At 47.1% G+C, this 16,964-nt stretch overlaps 1 long non-coding RNA gene across 1 annotated transcript; it reads right to left on the reverse strand.

Moving 5' to 3' along the window:
- Positions 1 to 3,692: 3,692 nt before the first annotated feature.
- Positions 3,693 to 11,772, reverse strand: LOC135983000 (uncharacterized). Its single transcript, XR_010600495.1, has 3 exons — positions 11,677 to 11,772; positions 4,746 to 4,804; positions 3,693 to 4,122 (listed from the first exon to the last, which is right to left on the reverse strand). It is a non-coding gene; the product is annotated as an uncharacterized LOC135983000 (long non-coding RNA).
- Positions 11,773 to 16,964: the final 5,192 nt, after the last annotated feature.

The raw sequence follows: 16,964 nt of genomic DNA on the forward strand, positions 1-16,964 counted from the left end.
AGATGCTGGAGAGCAAGTTGTCCAGAAATTCCCATGATGCAGGATCAATGAAGTGGGCTTCATCAATGACAAAAATGAGAATTTTTTTCTCCACTACCTAAAAAAGGGCAAAAAATTGCCTGAATAAGATGTTGCTTCAGTTACGTATATCTTGCCTTCAGGCCAGGGCCAGGGGTGTCATACCCCCACCCCCGTGACTTGAACTCCAACCTATGGGGTGGAAGAGCAGCTGCAGCTCCTTTGTGTTGGTTAGATAGGATATGGGGATCTGCACAGTAGCGTAGCTAGGGGGGTGCAGGGGAAGCAGCCGCTTCCCCTCAGCACATTTTTCAAAAGTGGCGCCTGCTGGGCCGGGCTCCTGCAGGCAAGGGGGGCCAGCATGGCCGGAGGAGCCATTGGGGGGGGCGGGCGCGGCCGGAGGAGCGAAGGGGCCGGCTCCTCGGCCATTGCGCCCCATGCTCAGCGCGGCCCCAACATCGCCGCAGCCACCCCCTGCGGCGGCTCAGGGCTCAGCGGCCGAGCGCTCCCCGCCCCTGGATGCGGCAGCAGCAGCATCTCCTAGCAGCGGCTCGCAGCCCATTATACAGTGCAAAGAGAGGCAGGGATGGGAGAGGGGACGAGAAGCCCCAACACGTCTAATGTCCCAAGCGCCTCCCGGAAGCAATCGGGGGACAAATATCAGGAAGCAGCAACAGGCTTCTTCTCTGGGTCCAGTGCTGGGCTGCCAAGCACACCCGCCCAGGCCAAGGGAAGCAGGAAGCTGCCGGAGAGAGGTGGGGATCTGCCCGCCTGCCAGCTGCTGCCCACCCCGCTGCTCCGCTCCCCCACAGCCCCCGGGAGAAGCGAGCAGCACCCAGCACCCCTTCCCCGCGCCCGCAGCTTCCAGCCTGGCCTCAGGGCAGGGGGGCAGCCCGCACCGCCTGGAGTTTCCCGCGAGCCTCTTCCCTCCCCTTCCTGCGGCGGCCGCCCAGCGTGGTGTCATGTTTTCCTCCAAGTCCGAGGTCGCTCGGCAGCTGGTGAGTCCCGCCCAAGGACACGTGAAACTTTCTCGCCTCTTCTCCCCCCCTTCTCCGACAACACCCTAAAAACTTCCTCGGCCGGGCCAGGCAGTGCCATGCCCAGCCCCCACCCCCCCGACTGAGCCCCTCCGAGGGGGGGGGCGCAGCATGGCCGCAGCGTGGCCGGAGGAGCCAAGGCGGGGGAGACGCGGTACAGATGGAGGAGCCAGCTAAGGGGGGGGGGGCATGGAGCGGCCGGAGGAGCCAAGGGGGGGCGCCTTTTTTTATGTTTGCTCCCCCTGCACTTAGAACCTGGCTACGCCACTGGGTCTGCATACACATGGATCCATGGCCCCGCCCATGGCCTGACCCCCCCGACCACCTCTAACGTGACCTTCTGTGCTGACTAGGGAGGAGACAAGGTCCAGAGCTTTCCTCCCAGACAGCTTATTCCACTTCATTCATGCACGTGTAAGAGGGCTGTGTCCCTGCACACCATGGGCAATGTCACCCAAGATGATTACACTCTTTTGGAAAGGGGGGTTATTTATGTTTTTCCACTCTGGGGGTATAGTCCCTGCATTTTGGAAGGAGATCCAATCTTTGGGACAAAGCGTGAGCCAGTTTCATGGAGAATCCATCCCATAATCTGAGAAGGGCCAGAAAGTGCACTCGGTGGTACAGAAAGACATAGTTCCTGCCCTCTAACTTTAGACATCACACAGTGAGTGCAGGTAACAGGAGTTAGGATTGAGGAGGGATATAAGGAAAATGACCGGAGTACACCGTATTCCCAGCCTGCTAACCAGCTGCTCATTAGCAGAATCTGCAAGTCCAGTGCAGTCTGGGGAATCATTTCTCTCCGTTTCACAATAAAGAGAGTGGTTCACCTTCTGTAGTATTTTCACAAGAAATAGTTCCATCTCCTCTGTCCTTGTTTCATGATCCATTTTGGAAACCTCGGCAGAGGTGGGAAACTAGTCAGAAAAAATGAGAACAGTGAGCAGAAGAGGCAGCGTTCCTGTTCATGATATACACATTCATGAGAAAAGCCCTGATTGAAATGTCCAGCCTAGTGAGACGCACATGTTCATCTCAGCGTCTATCCTTTCCATACAGGGTTTGCATCATCTAGGGCATGTGTACATGAATATACCAAGGCCTCTGCTTCTAGATCCTCCGTCTAAGTCCAGCTGAACAATTAAACTACCATCTGACAGCTCTTTGGTGACCTATGTGAAATAAACTGTTGGTCTTAGTCCTGCTCTTGGTAGGACGGTGCCTACAGCAGAGGAACTATGGGTGAAATCCTGGCCCCACTGAAGTCAATGGGAATCCCTTGTGATTCCGTTGACTCTGGTTGACTGACAGTGGACAGGCTAAAAACTGGAGGGGCTGTGATAGCTGAACTGCCCTCTCACCCAGAGAGGTGTTACTTTCAGAGCAGAGGTGGGAAGTTGTGTGTGTACAGCAGGCTCACTCTGCCATTATGGGAATGTGACAGGGTCGGTAGCTCACCGCTGCCTCCTCCTGGTCATCTCAGGGAATTAGTTTGAGCCAGTAGAGCGCCCTCTCTGGGTGGCGTCCCGCCTGTCGTCTCGCCTTTGTGGGGTGCACGGACTTGTGTTGCTCCCAACGTTCGGCGTCCTCTTCTGGAACACTGTCCTCCGACAGTGTCCCTTTGTCCATTCACACCCCCTTCCGGGGGGGGGGGTTAATCAACAGCCCCACACCTTCAAGCCTGATCCTCACAGTCCAGGACCTGGCGTGGTTCTGGCCGGCCGCTCCCTGCGGCCTCTGGCTGTGCGTAGGGCCTCACAGCAAACAAAGGGGAAAAAGGGGGGGGGAACTCAGGGGACTCTGAGTCCCGGTCCAGAGGCCCTCGGGCGACAGTCTCGCTGTCCTCCTTCTCCTTCCTCCTCTATCCCTCTGGACCGCTTCCCCAACAACCCTTCTCTACACTATGCCTCCTCCTCCCAGACCTGCCGCCTGCCAGGCTATGGAGTAGGGCCTTCTCCTACTCTCTCAGGCTGGCCTGCACTGCACTGTCCACGGTGCTGGACTCCCAGCTCTGGAGACAGACCTTCCCCTCTGAAGGTCTGGGACAGACTGACTGCTCTCACTCTGCGCAGCCTTTTATGTGGCTGAGCCGGGCCCTGATTGGCTGGCCCCAATCTGCCTTCTGATTGGCTCCCAGTAAGCCCTTCCCTGATTGGCCGTGCGCCTACGCAGGCGCCTAGGCCTGCCGCAGCCCACTCTCTCTGGGTGTGGGGCAGTCGTCCCACCACACACCCTCCCCCTTCCTCCCGGGGGGGGGTATCCTAACTGGCCTAATGGTCTAGAGCTCGGACTCAGATGCTCACCCTACTCCAGCCCCACACGCAGGGTGGCCAGGAGCCCAGCTGCAGCAGGAGAGCGGACTGTATTAACTTTTTAACTTTTAACCCACTTTTAACTTTTAGGAACCCCTAGAACACCGATGATCCCAGGCAAGTGCCTACTGTGCCTCCCTAGAAATCCGGCCCTGCTGCAACCTCCATCACACTACTCCTTGATGTAGTGGGGCCAGCAGAGCACAAATGGAGGTGTCAAGCCCTCCTGCCACCCCTCACTTTAATGGGGGCTTAATATCAATACTGAGCTTTTTAAATGTTTCAGTGGAAAATGAAAATAAACCAGCTGAAGTTTCTATTGTAAAACATTTTACTCTGATCACCTGGAAGTAGATCAACCTGCTGTAGAGTCCAAATGGCTCCGCTTATACCAGATGAGCCAGATTCTGATCTCACTTACATGGCGTAAAGCAATAATAACTCCACTGCCATCAGGGGAGTTACTCCAGACTTATACCAACGTGACTGACGCTTTAGCTACACAAGAAAATTGTATTGAATTAACTGTTTCAAAACTGACAATTAAATCGATAGTTTTCTCATGCAGGCAAGGCCTGAGATCTAGAATCTGGCTCTTTGAGATTAACTGTTTCTTAAGAGCGTCTCACCTTCCTGTAATGTTAGGGTGATAGGTTTTCGCTCAAAGTCAGGCGTGCCACGTCCTTTTGGAATAACTTCAACAAACTGCTTGATGGTCACCCCTGGGATGGCAGATTTCTTACGGGGTTTCACTGGAGAAAAAAAAATTAACATGAATTCAAGTTACATTGTGAACTCTTCAGGGCAGGGAGCATCTCTTAATATGTGTATATATGATGTCCCGTACAACGGGGCATAGCTCGCAGTTGGGATCTCTAAGCATAAGCACTACTGTACATAATTCATAATAAGAAACAGAGGTCTGAACAGCAACAGTCAGATGTGGATCGAGACATTCCTCAAGTTCTGGGTGTTCAGATCAGAGATTTTAATCTGACCTGTTGTAAGTTAGTGGCCAGGCGGCTGGTTTAGATACAAGGTTTTTGTCCAGGCACGCATCTCCTCATAGACAAAGCAATCATGCCTACTGCTCCTTTGGAGCTATTCAAGCTTTTGGACATTGCCAATTGTGGGGTGATTATTCAGAATTCCACATGCTGATCAGTTGGAGTTTTGAATCTAGGAAAGGATGGTGGCAGAGATGTACAAAATCTATTAGACCAGTGAGTCCATCCCATTGCAAAGGCAAGATATAGTTCCCTGACAGAAGACACATCACATATTAAACACAAACTACAAGAAGGCAAGACTGGCTCATTTCTGATGAAGATCACAGGTCAAGTTCACAGTTTCTTGGTTTATTGTTCTCTCTCACCTGCCCTCCGGCTTTCCATTGTCATTGTGGAGGTCAGCTCTACAGCTTAGTGGATTCTCCTGCAAAATAGAAGATAGTTTCATTGCTTGGGGCGGTTCATAACTCATGGGGTGTGTGGAAAGACCTAATACCCAGAAGCTATTTAAAATCTTTTCCTTATTTTGCTTGCATCAGTTTGCCCCATCCTCAGTTGCTAGACTCCAGCACTCCGGAGGAGAAAGCCTAGTTCATTAGCATACCTCCACCACTTATTCCTCAAAGAATCGCCTCCGGGCATCAGATTCCACCTCCACCACCTTGCTTTTTTCATTATTGCTTATAAACTATCAGTATGTTATGACTGAAGTAACCAAGCAGTTAGCAGGACTAAACCGGACTATTTATTCAAGCCAATTTACACACATAACAACATTCCACCATTGTATCTTCTGCCTCCATATTCCCTTGATTCCTTCCCCCAGATGCTGCCTAGTGTTCTCAGGTTGAAAGAACTGGGCACACTTAGTCTAAAGGAGAGAAGGTTGACAGGGAAACTTATAATAGTCTTCAAATATATAAAAGACTGTTATAAAGAGGACAGTGTTCAATTGCTTTCCATATCCACGGAGTGGAGGGCAAGAAATAATTGGCTTGGTTTGCAGCAAGGGAGATTCAAGTTAGATATTAGGAAAAACTTTCTAACTCTAGGATACTTGAGCATTGGAACAGATTATCAAGGGAGGCTGTGAAATCCTCATCATTGGAAGTTTTTAAGAACAGGTTAGACAAACACCTGTCGCCAGGGATGGTCTGGCTTTACTTGGTCCTACCTCAGTACAAGGGAATGGACTGTGACCCCTGAAAGTCCCTTCCAGCCCTATGTTTCTATGATCCCCAAGTGCGTCTCATAACTTCATTGGGAAGAATAGCTTAATATGGCTAGTAAAAATAATGGGGACGCTTGCATTTTATTGTGAAACAACAAAATTTGAGATCCAGGTTGGGCTTGGACCTTCACAAAAGCATCCATCACCACTCTGTGTTATTCTGAAGCTGTAATAATAAACTGAGGGCAAGAGGTAAAGGGAATTCAGGAAGAGTCACTGTCCTTTATGGGGCACCCTCACCTCTACAACCAAAAATACATTCTTCACTCTGGGCTTTTAGCTTCCAGCAAACTGAGTTAGGGTCTGATCTGGCTCCCGCTGGAGTCAATGCCAAAAAGCCCATTGATTTTAGTGGAACCAGGCATGAGCCCTAAAGCTTTATGGCTTAAGTTGTAAGCAAGGCTGAGATTTACTTTGAAGGGTGGAGGCCAATCCATTTTCTCTCCCAATTTTTTACTCCCCACTCCACTTTTGTGCCTGGTTAGCAACCCTTTCTCCAGCCAAAGAGCTTGCATTGAGTAGGCCAATTCTGCTCCAACTGCTGGCTAGGAAGGCATCACTCAGGAGCAACAGAACCTCTGCAAGGCTCCCAGCCCAAGTGGAGCTGGGCAGTACGGGACTCAAAGCCACCTCCTCATGGCAGCACTATGCACAGAGAACCAAAGAGTCAAGCCAGCCCAGACGGGGGTCCATCGTTCATTCAACTCTGGATGGTAGTAATGTTAATTTTCTTTTCCTTTTGTGCTGCTTCCTTTAAAATAAAGTCCCCACGGGGAGAAGCTCGCTCAGGGAGTTGGTAATAGGTAATGAGCCATTTACCTCTAGGTGTCTGGGTCCCCTTTGGTGGCCTATGTTAGAAGAGCTTGGTCAATCTCCGTTGAGTTTCAAGTGGGTGGGGAAGGGAGCACATGATAAAAATCCACCACTCCGGCTGACACTCGCACTGTAGAGACCAAAGACTGAAAGGGCCATGAACAGCAACCTTTCCTTCAGCTCCCAGATGGGTTTTCTCCAAGGCAGGGGTGAGGCACCCTGGCAGAGAAAGTTTGCCCTGCCGGGGCCTCAGCAGCACCTCTTCTGGGGTAAATGGAGGCATTCCCCATCCAGGGCCAGAGATCAGCACTTTCCCCAAATTATTTTGAAAAGACAAATTAAAGTGGAAAACATGACCGTGAAATCCTAGCATCATTCTTCCCTCGTGCCCTCTATTTGGCCATGAGCATTAGCTGTGTCTGCTGACAGTATTTGTGTTTCCCTGCTCATAATATAGGAAAACAATGGGGACAAAGAAGAAAATTAGGACATTATTTTCCAGTTGGTGAGGCAAAAGGCTGCCAGTTTTCAGACTCTATGGACTGGACTCTGCATGTACAATGGTATAAATCGTGAGTAACTCCAGCCAGGACAGTGGAGTTACACCAGGGTATGTGAGAAGAGGATCAGGCCCTGTATATGCTGCTGGAAAATATATCCTGTTTATTCCTTGGGAATTAAGGCTGTGTTCCAGCAGCCACTTCCATGGCCCCTTTTTATACCTTTTTATTGCCCAGTCATCGTCTCTTGGCTTTCAGTATCAGTGGACATTGGCAGCCTAGCTACTTTTCTATGTTCATCTGCTGCCTTTACCCTTAGCATGAATAATAACATCTGATGCCACACAAGCCCCTTCCACAGACCATGATTGCTCATGTAAGCTGTGGAAGTTAGCTAGCTTTCCTTCGCTCCGGCCCATACTTCCTCTCTAATGGGCTTTTACCCATTGCTTGAATTCAGCTGCCTTACCAGTGGGGGTAATCACTTTTATTTACAAAAAGAACAGGAGTACTTGTTTAGCTTGTTTAGTACTTGTTTAGTACTTTTATTTAGCACAGGCAGAGCCAGTGGAGCTAAGAGGTTCCTAGCACCCAGATCTAACAGGTTTTTAATTTGCCAGTAGATGCTCCCCCCATAAATGGTATGATTCTAGCTGAAAAGGGTCCTCCTGCTGCTATTTATTCCAAACCCCCATTATGAGTTATGGTAGGGATTCTGCTTGAACTACCAGGGGGCTCTTTCATTTAGTCAGACAGTTGGTCATAAGAGGTGTCAATTTCCAGCCTTGGTTTTACTAGAGTTCTTTTGGGGGAAGGAATGGAGACTCCTTCCAGAACATTGCGACAGCAGACCTAGACTGCCCAGAGAGGGTTGCGAGAAGTGATGCATAGAAACTTAGGAACTGACACTTCTGCAAGGCTCACAGCCATGTCCATCGAACATGAGGCTAGATGCATGACCTGCTCTCATGCCCCCTGCCTTGGCTGAGTGGGACCACACATTTCGGCCGTGGTTCTCTGGTGACAGACAGGGCCATATTCCTCTCTGGATTACTGTGCTAGAAGACAATGTTACACCAGGGAGGACTGAAAAAACATTCAGAGTGGGATCTGCAAAGCCACCTAAGACATTTGGACAATTAATGGGAACTGGGTGTCCAAATCCCCTAGATCACTTTCAATATCCCACCCTCAAAATCTACCCAGACACTATAGTGATTAGAACCCCATAAATACAGATGGAAAACGAAAGAAAGAAAGAAAGAAAGAAAGAAAGAAAGAAAGAAAGAAAGAAAGAAAGAAAGAAAGAAAGAAAGAAAGAAAGAAAGAAAGAAACGTATGTTTAAGGGCTATATGGATTGGATGTTTGCTAGATGCTCCTATTTACACTGAACCCTCCATCATAAGAATGGCCATACTGGGTCAGACCAATGGTCCATCTAACCCAGTATCCTGTCTTCTGACAGTGGCCATTGACAGGTGCATCAGAGGGAATGAACAGAACAGGGCAATTATCAAGTGATCCCTCCCCTGTCATCCAGTCCCAGCATCTGGCTATCAGAGACTTAGGGACATCCAGAGCGTGGGGTTGCATCCCTGCTCATCTTGGCTAATAGCTATTGATGGACCTTTCCTCCATGAAATTATCTCATTCCTTTTTAACACAGTTATAGTTTTGGCCTTCACAACATCCCCGGCAACAATTACTACAGGTTGAGAGTGGGTTCCACTACGGTGAGTAGGGGGGGTCACCAAATGAAATTAATAGGCAGCAGGTTTAAAACAAACAAAAGGAAGTATTTCTTCATACAACACACAGTTAATATGTGGAACTCCTTGCCAGAGGATGTTGTGAAGGCCAAGACTATAACAGGGTTCAAAAAAGAACTAGATAAGTTCATGGAGGGTAGGTCCATCAATGGCTATTAGCCAGGATGGGCAGGGTTGGTGTCCCTAGCCTCTGTTTGCCTGAAGCTGAGAATGGGTGACAGGGAATGGATCACTTGATGATTACCTGTTCTGTTCATTCCCTCTGGAGCACCAGGCACTGGCCACTGACAGAAGACAGGATACTGGGCTAGATGGACCTTTGGTCTGACCTAGTATGGCCATTCTTATGTGTGGTGTGAAGTACTTCCTTTTGTTTGTTTTAAACCAGATGCCTATTAATTTAATTGGGTGACCCCTGCTTCCTGTGTTATGCGAAGGGGTAAATAACACTTCCCTATTCACTTTCTCCATACCAGTCATAATTTTGTAGACCTCTATCTAACTAACCCCCTTAGTTGTCTCTTTTCCAAACTGAATAATCCCAGTGTTTTTACTCTCTCCTCATAGGAAAGCTGTTCCATACCATAAATCATTTTTGTCAACCTTAGAATCATAGAATATCAGGGTTGGAAGGGACCTCAGGAGGTCATCTAGTCCAACCCCCTGTTCAAAGCAGGTCCAATTCCCAACTAAATCATCCCAGCCAGGGCTTTGTCAAGCCTGACCTTAAAAACCTCTAAGGAAGGAGATTCCACCACTTCCCTAGGTAACCCATTCCTTCTCTGCACCTTTTCCATTTCTAATATATCTTTGAGACATAGAAATATATTAGAACTATATCACTCAAGGCTAAAGAGCACTGTGGGCACTGAGACTAGGATAGGTTTCTTCTGTTTCACCAGCTCAAATCCAGTGATGGTTGGGTAATGACAAAGTCATTTTCCCTTGTGGTCATTAACTAGTGTCTCAATCTTCGTCCCATTCCGGCTGGATAAATGTCCTTTGCGTAAGTTAGCGATCTTGTTGGTAGTCTCATTGCAGAGGCTAAGGACTGAACTGGCCATACAGACTGAACTTTACTTTCACCTACAAGAGATGCTTTTGAGAACGTCGTATAGGGTGCAGGGTTTGAGGGACGCTTACCCTGTAGGCTCTTTATACTATACTGTACTCAGATTGTGGACAGAAGACTTCAGGCCAACATTTTCAAAGCTGGGTGCCTAAAATTAGGCACCTTCATCCATAATATTTAGACACCTAAATAAGAGACTGATTTGCAGAAGTGCCAACTACCTGCAGCTCCTATTGATTTCAGTGGAGGATGCTCAGCCCCTCTGAATATTAGGTGTGGAATTCAGATGTCTGAATATGGATTTAGGGGCCTAATTGAAGACACCAAAGTTTGACAATTTGACTCTCAGTCTGGCACTTTCACCAGCAATGGGCCAGATTCTGATCTCATCATACTGCCATGATTAGTCCGACTGCCATCAACTGATTAAGGTGCTGCTCAGCATGAGAAGGTTAGAATCAGGCCTAGCGACTGCAAGGAGTAGCAGTACCCAGTTCTCATGCTGTAAATTAGCCTCTGCCCTTTTCACAATGTATAGAATCCTTGTTATTCCATCATTCAACACTAATTTGTTTTCATCCATGTCTGACTGGGACTGATTGTCAACTCCATCCATGATTTAGATGGGGCACTGGCTGCTTATCAATCCGGCACTCATGCCCCACCCCTCTGATTGCTAACGCCCAGCCCCTGACCACTCCTGGCTGGCCAGCATTGGATCACGCTTACCCTTTTCTTCCATAACTTGGTCTCATCAGCGACGTAATTAATGAAACCCTGACTCACTGTCAGAGCCACCCTCCCCTTTCTCCCAGGCCTGGTAAAGAAAATGACATTTTAACCCGCCTTGCACCTTAATGGACTTGGGAAATGCATCCAGCACCACTGGTCCTATATGACCCTATATGGTCCTTGCTCTTTGTTGGATGTCTTCTCATTCTAGCTAAAATTAGCACCAGGGCAATAGGCGTTCCCAACCACGCTGCATGCACTACTGCCAGGAACCCATGGGGTTAATAAAACACTGCTGTTTATATTAAAATAATGTGGCATAAAATCCAGGTGCAATAAGGAATTCCTGATGTCAAGGACTGAGCTTTTCCCCATATTTTTCAATGCATTAACGGAAACCTTTACAACTACCACCGCTCCTCCCTGACCCACCCCCCAGTTTAGCATATTAAAACAACTCCAGCTAAGGATCTTTCCCAACAACAAAATATGCAATAAAGTCCTTGCCTGAAAGGCTGCATTTTAACCTTCCTACCGCACCATGTTAAGAGTCCATGGCTGAAACAAATGCTGCAGAAAATCACCTGGAATCCAGTTAATCTACAGTGAAGTCCCATCTGTTTTCTCTTTCCCTGCATTTTGGATTGAATGTTATTTTCTACATCTTTCTAGGGCTGCCTTGTCTGAACTTGGCCTGGCCCAAACAGAGCCACTATCTGCTATGAGCAGAAAAGTGCCAGAAGAATCCAGTCCCTGAGATTTCAAGTCCCACTCCTGCAATTTGTATTTCCCCAGCAAAGTCCATCTTTAATCAGCATCCTAACAGAGGAATAAAGCAGCCCTCATCCAAAGCCAGAACGTTACCCCAGCACCCACCCCAGAAATAACTGAATAGGTTAGAAATAAATAAATCACCAGACAGTGAATTGCTCCCAGCCACATGCCCATTGCACCCAACTTGCACCCTAGAAACCCCTGTGAACTTGGTGGCTTTACAAAGGGTATTTAAGAGTCCATGAGTTTTCTCCCTTAGTGTGAAGAGGAGGTTAGCAGAAGCTACCACCAATTATCTTTTGTTCAATGTCAAGACAACTAGGAGTAACCCAGATCAATTGTTCCTACCATATGCAAGCAATCACAGTTCATTCTTCATTCTGCACCGGGTGCTTAGAACTCACCTGTATATTGTGTCTTCCTCCTACAGTTCTGTCTTCTCCTTGATTCCCTTCCTCCCCAGGATGCTGTGAAAGCTGCTGCTGCTTGCAAGAGTTGCCCAAAGCTCAGATACCAAAGAGCAGCGTAGATCACTAAGAGCCTTTGCTGCTGCTCTCTCTGTGCTCTCACTTTCTCCCTCTTGCTGACCTAATCTCTCTCTTGCCCTCACCTCTTAGGAGGTGTCAGCCTGTGATAAATCTAAACAATTTTTATGGGAACCCAATGCACCAGTCTCCTGTTCATTATTATTTCAGTACATACCACTGACGACACTGGACAAGTTTGAGATTAACTTAATTCTTTGACATTTCTTAAGTCAGTTCAGAGGGCTGGTTTTCTGCAGATCTTCTTTCTTCTTCAAAGCATCGCCTTGAAAGCTTTTGTTCCACTAAACCTTTGAACAATCTAAGCAAAGTGCAGCATAATTGTCTGCTTTGAAAACAGTAAGATTAATTTGGGCCAGGCTTTCAGAGGTGCTGAGCACCATACGATCCCAGGTGAAATCAGTGGCTGAGCTCTTCTGAAAATCAGGCCCATAGCACTTTGATTAATATTTCTACAGTCCTTTGAAGATAAAAAATGATATATAAATGCCAAATATTAGTATTAATATTTTTATGGGCTAAGTCACAGCCACTTCCTGAAACCCTTTTAATGTATTTTTAAGTGTTAAACTTCTTTTTCAGCTTACTGTAGTTTCTTTTCTTAAAATGCAAGTAGATCAGATAACGGTACAAGTATGACCTGGTGTTTCAGACACAAGTTACCACCTTTTTTTTGTGTGTGCTGCAAAACAATGCTGTTTTCCCCAATCATCTCACATAAAAAAGAATATTGTAAGAGACAAGGTGGGAGACTTTTCCCACTCAGAACATGTCATGAAAGTTCATGCATCAGTCTGTGTGTTTGGTTAGCCAGGCAGGGTACGGCATATATTTACACATTGCTGTATGAATGGAAAATTTGCCTCTTTGCTATGAAATAAAACATATTGCAAACTTATAGAGCACATATAATTTGCTGCCTTGCTGTGGTCTCCTGAGTAGCCATCATTATTTTTCCTAAAAGTGACAACTTATTTTACCCATAACATACAAAGACTTATACCCAGGATAAAAATCCACAAAATAACTAATTTCAGAACACATGTAGATATAGTCAGTCTCGCTCAAGGTGTAGACCTGATGCAGCAATCATTGGATGGGATTCTCTGGCCTATGCCATGCAGGAGATCAGACTAGAGGATTAGAATGGTCTCTTCTGGTCTTAAAATACAAGCATCTATTAACTCTGCCTGGGTTTAGTTCAACTGGTGCAAGTGCCTGTATGCCCACTCCTATTCCAGCTTAAGAGTGGTTTATTTCAGGAAAGCTAAACCACAGTAAGCCCACTTACACCAAAATAGGAGTGTCTACACAGCCGTTTGCACGGATTTGACTAAATTACACCTTAGGTTGTTTCCATTTCACAGGGTTTGAAACTGAACATTTTCCATTAATTTTTCTCCCCAAAAATATTTGAATTTTTGAAGTTTCCTTTCCCCTTCTTGCCTCTCCCTTTTTTCCTTTATGCCACTCACTGCAATAAAATGAATAATGGTGAGGATTGGGGTTCTCCACACCCCTCTTTTTTCTTTGCTCACTCTGTAGCTTTTCAAAATTTCTACTTTGGCCTAGTCAGACAAGCCGCAGAGTGACAGTTGCATTTTCCTTTTGCCACTTGGTGATTTTCCCAGAGCTGATGATGATCTGAAAAGTCAGAGAGTGAAGAACAGAAAAGTGCAAACAAGGACAATTTTAATTTTTTTCTGTTCTCAAAATTGTTTTGTTTCAAAATTTTCTATTGTTTGGGTCAAAAACTGCCATTTTCCTGTGGGGAGAAAAAATCATTTTCAACAAAACTCCATTTTTTCCAGAGGAAAATTTTCTGGTTCAGAAATTGCAACCAGCTGTTTCCACCACCCACAAGACTCCACCCACCGCTCACACCAAACACCCCCCTCACTCCCTCCAATCTCTCCCCACAAAATGCTCCATCTCACACCAACCTCCCTGCCTAGACCCACAACTCGCCTCAAGGCTCCCTGCCGAGATTTTGTCCCCAGCTGCCGTTCCAAAAGCTCTCCCAAGCCTGTGTCCCCCAAGCTTCCCTCAGTGGCCAGGTCCCCTAATTCCCCTGTCCAGGGCCTGGTCTTCCCAGCTCCTCTCCCTTGTACCTCAACATGGCAGGGGCCCAGTCTCCACTATAACCAGCTCAGCCTCCTCTGTGGCCAACTAGGATGCCCTCCTTTACAAAGTGAGCTGGGAGGGGAGGATGTGAAGGGGTGCCCCGCTCACTGCTCGGTTGGCACCTCCTCCTGGTCATTCTGAGGAATAGCTCTCCAGATCAAGGCCCCTTTCTGCAGTTGCACACCGTCGCTCTGCCTCTGCAGCCCCTCTCGCTCCATGAGTTGCTGCTGCCTCTTGGTGACTTAGCCCTCCAGCCAGGTCACTAGCCGTATCTTCCCCTTCTGGGGTTGGGAAGTCTTTCCTCGCCAGCAGTCTAGGCAGGCTTCCCATTCACTGCCTCCTAGTTCCACTCCCTCAGCAGCTGGCAGGGGAACCAGGGCCTGCCCTCTATTCTGGGGACCCTCTACGTGGGTAGCCAAGGCCTGTTCCATTCTAGACCTTACGGCCTGTCTCTGAGCCCTCTCCTACCATCTAGCACTCCCCCCAGCTGGGTTTGCCAACCGCATAACTCCCCCCTCCCAGGAAGTAACTTTGGGCTACTGTCCCTGTAGGCTCCAAACACTCCTCCCTTCTGCCAGGGATGGACTACAGATTTCCCCAGCAGCTCCTTTCTGCTGCCAATTTCCTGCCTTTATAGTCCTCAGCTGGGCCTCCTCATTCAACCAGGATTGCTTAGCCACCCGATTCCTCTCCACTGTGGCCTGTTGGGTTAATTAGCCCCCTTCTCAGTCTGCCTTAACCCTCTCAGGGCAAGTGTGGGGTGAACACCCTATCACAGAGGGAAGCAGGCATGTTGGAACGGAGCCACCTCCAGGTTCTAGATAGCAGCCGCCTGCCTGTCTAACTGAGGAGCTGGAGGCCAGGAGAAATCACTAAGTGTTTCTGCAATAAAGCAGCAGATTCCCCTCTGCTGCCATCCTTCCCTCCAAGGGGGGTGAAATAGAGGAGGGACTGAATAGAACTGACTACCATGGTTGCAAACCTCCATAACCCATGTAAGAAGCAGACCTAACTTTTTGGAGGAGGGTGAAATTTGGAGGGAAAAACGTTGTTGTCCATCCCAGGTTGAAAGTTGGGGAATAACCGTACTCCTGCCCCATTCCCCCACAAAATTACATCCATTACTGCAATTCTCCCCACCCCTCTGTGTCTTCAGCTATTGCATCCTGCAGTTGCAGTTCTTGCTGCCCCAGACCCAGGGCCGCAGCAGCTCTCGTGAAAGCAATCCCCTCCTGTACCCTAGTGCCTCTTGCGGAAAGGGCGCCAATGAAGAATGCACTGTATAAACATTATACTTACTTGATGCAAGAACCAGCCACATGTATTATTATTCCTCCAAGTGATCACTGGCATGGAATTTTATTTGTAACAATATTTTTGAGACATATTTTTCTTCTGCCTGTATTTCGCCCTTGCAAAATCTTGCCTGTCCAAATTTTTGGCACATCCTAATTTCAAATATATCCTATTGGTACGGGCCAGATTATACTCTCACAGACAGTCAAACAATCAATAATAAAGAAACTACAATCCTTAGAATTATGTTGTTATGGAAGAATTCTGAAAACATCATGGACAGACCGCATAACCAACAAAAAAGTATTGGAGATGACTGAACTCAGCAAACGCTAATCAGAGATCTCATGAAAAGAAAGATTTAATTTGTAGGGCACATTTTAAGGGGTTCAGAGGGTGATATATGTTTATAGAAAAAGGTGATCTTGGATGGACGATATGGTATTATGGGTGGATCAAAAGGACTATTTACCCACAAAGAAATTAGCAGAAGACTAAATAGAATGGACTACCATGGTTGCAAACCTCCATAACCCATGTAAGAAGAAGATCTAACTTTTTGGAGAATATTTAACTGCTAAATTTCATGGGAGTCTGAATTTGTCTAAAATTAAGCTCAGCTCTAGTTATTATGGAAATGACACTCGCAGTTCCATAGCTGCGGTGAGCTGAGTTTGGCATGTAAAGCATGGATTTGATCACTGTTACATGTGAAGAATACAGTGAAAAGTAGAAGATGGCAGTCATATTTTGAAAGAGGGCAGTTCTTTGTGAGTTTCTGATTTTTATGCACCAGCCTCTGTTGACCGAAAACGTTCCGTTATGAAAAAGTGTGGCCAAAAATGACCATTAATCCTAAATATTTCTCCTCAAAAGTCAGTCTTTGCAAAGATCTATTCAACAGAAGGGGTAGGAGGAAGAGGGAAAGTATATGTGTGTGTGTGCAGAGAAATATGGGGTACAAGAGGCTGGGGGAATTTTGAGGGCAGGAGGCAGAGGAAATCTGAGGTATATACTCCACCTTCTTTGCTCTGCTGTGGTAATGCAAAGCACCTATTTAGCGAGCCAATAAATTCTGGCTGCTCTGTGCTGCTCCAGAGTGGCATAATGCAGTCAGCGCGCACCAGTGAACATGACCTTAAAAGTTGCAAAATTGGAAAATAACTTACGGATGATACTTCTTCTCTTTAGTAAGGGCCAGGTTTTCAAAAGTGGTCAGCAGCCAACATGTTCAGCTCTTTTGAAAAACCGACCCCAATATTGGGTGCTGAGTTGTTTTGAAAAGTCTGACCTTAATCTCTCTGCATCTCAGTTTCCCATCTGTAAAGCTGGGTTAATACTGAACTGCTTCAGTTAGTATCTGTGCAGCACTCACACACTCGCGTATTGGGGGCCATACAAGCATCTAGACCGACAAACAGAACTGTGAGTAGCTAGATTACTTAATTAGGTGCCCAAATATGAACATAGGTGCTTAACTTTAAGCACCCAAGTCTGAAATTTTGGCATTGATGCTTCATATAGAAGTGTTTCTAGGGCAGCTTCCAGCAGCAGAATGGAATTTCAGACACCATGGTCTAGAATGAATCAGATAACCTGAGAATTCACATCAAAGTCCCCTCTATATCATACTAAAATATTTAGCACTTGCACAGCACTTTACAGCCCCAAATTGCTGCGCTAATATTAATTTATTAATCCTCAGCTGAAAAGCTGAGCCCATTTCC

The sequence above is a fragment of the Chrysemys picta genome, chromosome 4 (genome assembly GCF_011386835.1).
Source record: "Chrysemys picta bellii isolate R12L10 chromosome 4, ASM1138683v2, whole genome shotgun sequence".
NCBI classification, from domain to species: domain Eukaryota; kingdom Metazoa; phylum Chordata; order Testudines; family Emydidae; genus Chrysemys; species Chrysemys picta.